We start from the raw sequence: 4,799 nt of genomic DNA, 5'->3' as shown, positions 1-4,799 counted from the left end.
TAGAAATCTTATCTCAATTCCCGTCCCTTGGGATCCGACCTTTACTTGCCTCTTTACTAATTGTAGAGTTGTTTTTGAAGTTATAAATTGTGTTTTGGTCTAGGTGCTCCTAACGACAAGTTACCGAAAAGATTTAGTAGTAAGTCCGACCAAAAATGGCGCCGTTGCCGGGGACGGTGTTAACTTGATTTAGATTTTCTTATATTGTAATTAGTTGTGTCTTTCTTTGCCTTGGGGAAGTAAAACTCCTCAAGGTTTATTCTAATTGTTTTCGAGTTGTTTGATATTTTGCATGTCTAGAAGGTCACAAGGTGATTTGTTACCTTTTGATCGTGAAATTGAAAGAACTTTGACAACCAATAGAAGACTTGCTAGGAGGAATTTGAGAGGTATTAGTGAGGTTGTAGATATTCAACCAACTATTGAGTTCATCAACCCTTTTTCAAGAGAAGGTGAGGAGAACCTACCCAATGGTACTCCCACACCACAACATTTGACCGGAAATTTTATTGCCAAATCCGCCTTTATCCAATTAGTCGAAAGGAGCCAATTTGGGGGGATGCCTAGTGAAGACCCTCATTCTCATATGGAAACCTTTTGTGACTATTGTGATGCGATTTCTCAAACCGGTGTAACTCAAGACCAAATTCGATGGGTCTTATTTCCTTTTTCTCTAATTGGCACCACGAAACAATGGTTAAAGGGCCTTGATAAGGCCACTCTCGGAATTGATTCTTGGAAAAAGTTGGCTCTAGCTTTCTACAAAAAATTCTACCCACCGGAAAAGACTAACATGCTAAGAGCTCAAATTACGGGTTTTAAGCAAAGGGATGAAGAATCTTTGTATGAAGCTTGGGAGCGGTTCAAGGGAATTTGTCGCTCATGTCCTCACCATGGACTTAGCGAGTGGTTCTTGGTACAACAATTTTGGAACGGTCTATATGAAGATTCAAAGAACATTCTTAACATGGGATCGAATGGAATGTTCACCGAAGTTGATGACAATCAAACTTGGAACAAAATTGAGGAAATGGCGGTCCATAACTCACAATATAGTAAACCTCGCAAGGCTACTAGAGGAGGAAAGCATGAATGGACTCCGTTACTCAATTGGGTGCTCAACTTAGTGCTCACATCGACACAATCAATTTGAAGTTTGAAAAAGCCATGGCTAGACTTGAAGAAGCCTCAAAATCACCAAAGCATCATGTTAATGCCATGACGTCATCTCAATCAATCCCAAGTGGGATATGTGAGAATTGTGGAACTTTGGGACATGACCAAAGTGAATGTAGGGGAACAAATGAACAAGTGAATGCTTTCCAAGCATACAAGAGTGGTACCCCTTATTCCAACTATTACAATGAAAACACCAAATTCCATCCAAATCTCTCATACAAAAGCCAAAATGTTCAAAACCCTAAAACAACATACACCCCACCTCCCATGAGAAACCAAAATCAAAGACCCTTTTACAACCAAAACCCAGGTTACCAAAATCAAAATCCATACAATCAATAAAATGACCAATTTTTGATGCTCAAAAAGCGGTCCTCCAAATGCAAAAGAATCAACAAGAATTTTTCACTCAAATGCAAAAAGATAGTCAAGCAAAGGAAACCACCATCAACAACATTCTAGCTCACACCAAGATGTTGGAAACCCAATTGACTCAACTAGCATCTTCAAGCTCACAAAGACAAAAGGGGCAATTACCACCTCAAAGTAATCCCCCTAGACATGAAACGGTTAGTGCCATTCACTTGAGAAGTGGTACAAGGTATGAAGCACCGAAGAAACAAGTTGAGGATGAAGTTGTGGAAGCTAGTGATAAGGAAGACATTGTGCAAAACTCCAAAGATGGAGAATCATAAAAAGAAGAAATTTCAAAGAAAAATGAAGTCAAGGTCAAGGAGAAGGAGCCCATTGTGATTAGACTTCCTTTTCCAAGTCTTCAAGCCAAGCCCAAATTTGATAACCAACTTGGAAAGTTTATGGAAATTGTGAAGAATTTGGAAGTATCAATTCCTTTCACGGAATTAATCAATCATGTGCCGGCCTATGCGAAATACATGAAAGACATCCTCACAAAGAAGAAGTCGATCCGGAAGCTTGAGACTATCGCCTTCACTAAGGTGAGTAGTGCAATACTTCAAGGGAGTTCACCTCCAAAACTCAAGGATCCGGGAAGCTTCTCAATACCGTGTACCATTGGCGACACCACGATCAACAAAGCCTTATGTGATCTAGGGGCTAGTGTGAGTGTTATGCCGTACTCGGTGAGTAAAAGGTTGGGGATGGGAGAGCTTAAATGCACCAATATCACACTCCAAATGGCCGATAGATCGACGAAGACACCATTAGGGATATGGGAAGATGTTCCCGTACGAATTGGGAAGTTTTTCATCCCGGTGGACTTTGTCATTGTTGATATGGAGGAAGATTCCAACATTCCAATCATCCTAGGAAGACCTTTCTTACACACCGTGGGTGCGGTGATTGATCTAAAACATGGAGAGCTCACTCTAGAAGCGGGAGATGAGAGTATAACTTTCAACCTTGACAAGACTATGAGAGCTCCCCATTTACATGAACCGTGTTTTATGATCGATCATTATAGTCGGAAGGATGATAGGAAGAAGTCGGAACTCCAATGGAAGAAGAAAATTGAAGATGCTCCATTCAAAGAGAAAGAGAATTGTAGCAAATAGAGCTTGCAAAGCTCACCAAAGTCAAGCAATGAAGAAGATGGCCTTATTGGCCAAGAAAAGGAAATGGGAGAGTTGTCTCCATCAAATCAAGAGATTTTCAATGATCAACTTAATGAAGTTTGTGGTCTTTGGGACGATGAATTTGAAGGGATTTTTAATCCCTACATTGGTAATGCCATCGATCAAGACCGACAACAAGGGCCAAGGTCTATTGAAGACCTTTATCATGACAATGAACAAGCGTTTGATTACTTTTTCATGGTGTTAAGCAACATCAACAACACCTTGAATATGCCCCCTTGACATCTCATCAAGAATGAGAGTTTGGTGGAGTCCTCCCTAAACCACCATTTGTAAATATTTCTAACTCCCTAACTTGCATTTCAATTCTTATATTGCATTTTTGTCATTTTTAGATTTTTATACTTTGATCAAGATAATTATCAAGTTTGAGAGAAGTGAGGGAGGGACTAATAATTTCAATTGTTGTGTAGTGCTTTAGCTTAGTGTGGGGATGGCAATTGCCTAGGCTATCCATGCCTTAGTAGTGCCCCCACAATGAAGAATACGAGATATGAAGAAGAATGAAAAATGACAAGGGATATGCAAAGTACACGGATGGAACTGAATCCAGGTAAAAAGGGGTCAAACCCGAGCCGTTTCAGGAGGATCCGCCCGTCTTCAGGCAATCCGGGCCTGTTGGGCAGAATACGCCCGTCAATCATGAGCTGAATTTTTGAAATTTCTGACTGTCAACGAATCCGGCGTCTTGCATTGAAATCTGCCCGTGTTCAAAAAGACGCCCGTCCAGAAAGGAAAGACGCCCGTCTTCTTGGCTGAGGAAAACAAGAAAAATCCCTGGAAAGGAATCCGCCCGTCTTCCCTGGAAGACGCCCGTCCCGCATATTCAAATCCGCCCGTCTTTGTTCGAATCCGCCCCTCTTTAGGCGAGAATTTCCCAACCCAGAACAGGCAGAATCCGGGCGTCCCGAGCAAAAACCGCCCATCTTGCCCTTGCATTTCAAATTTTTCGGGTTCATTATAAACCCCCTCCCACATTCATTTCTTCATTCCTTCATTCATAACACTACCCATAAACCCCATAACTTCAAAACCCTCATCCTCTCCCTCACAAAAACAAGATTCCTCAACAACATTCACCAAAATCAAATCAAAACATCCTTTTAGCAACAAATCAATCACTCCTCTTTCAACAAAAATCAAAACCAAGCACAAAATCTTCAACCTTTGAGTTGATTTTTGAATTCATAAAGGCAAAGCCTTTCATCTTTAAATCAATTTAGGTGCACTAGAAATTGAAGATTTTTCACTCTTTTCTTGGTTTATTCATCAATGGCAAGGACTAAGGGAGCAACAAAAGCAACAAAGGCAAAGGCACCAAAGGCAAAGGCAAAGGCACTCTCATCAAGACAAAAGAGTCTTCAAGCAAAGAAAGCATTGGCTATGGTGGTAGCTAACCCAAACATGGAAGTGCAACAAGAAAAACCTCCCATGGAAGCAACAACATCTACTACTCCGGAAATTGCTCAACTTTCGAATTATCCGGAGGTAATTTTCATTTCCAAATCCCATAGGGACACTTTTGCCAAGTTTCCTAGAAAATCATTTCTATCCACCAAGTTTATTTGTGAAGATACCTTAGATAAGTTGGGTGTCCTTGAGCAAACTAGAGCCTTCTTTAAAGCCATGGGGTTGGAGAAATTGTTTGAATCAAAAGAATTGACATACCCCTCCCTTACCTTAGAATTTTTGAGTTCTTTGAAAGTTAACAAGGTTGAGACTATGGAGACCATCGAGTTCCATCTAGCTAATGTTAATAGGTGCATCTCCTTTGAGGAAATGGGTAAAGCTTTGGGTCTTAGTGATTCACCGAGTTATTTTAAGAATGTTGGCAAGTATGACCCCGACCCTCTTTGGGAGGCGATTTCCGGAAGGAAATTTGAGGACTTTCATGCTAGTCGCGCTCTATTAGTCCACCATCCAGGCATTAGAGTGTGGCACAAGGTCATAGGGAACACCATCATTGTAAGAAAAGACACCAACCATTTCACCAAACTCGATTTTGTT

General features: G+C 40.9%; 1 non-coding gene across 1 annotated transcript; it reads right to left on the bottom strand.

Moving 5' to 3' along the window:
• Window positions 1–793: 793 nt before the first annotated feature.
• On the bottom strand, window positions 794–900 carry LOC141625883 (small nucleolar RNA R71). The gene has a single exon (XR_012535629.1). It is a non-coding gene; the product is annotated as a small nucleolar RNA R71 (small nucleolar RNA).
• Window positions 901–4,799: the final 3,899 nt, after the last annotated feature.

This window comes from Silene latifolia, chromosome X, assembly GCF_048544455.1.
Source record: "Silene latifolia isolate original U9 population chromosome X, ASM4854445v1, whole genome shotgun sequence".
NCBI classification, from domain to species: Eukaryota; Viridiplantae; Streptophyta; class Magnoliopsida; order Caryophyllales; family Caryophyllaceae; genus Silene; species Silene latifolia.
This window is presented reverse-complemented; position numbering and strand designations above follow the sequence as displayed.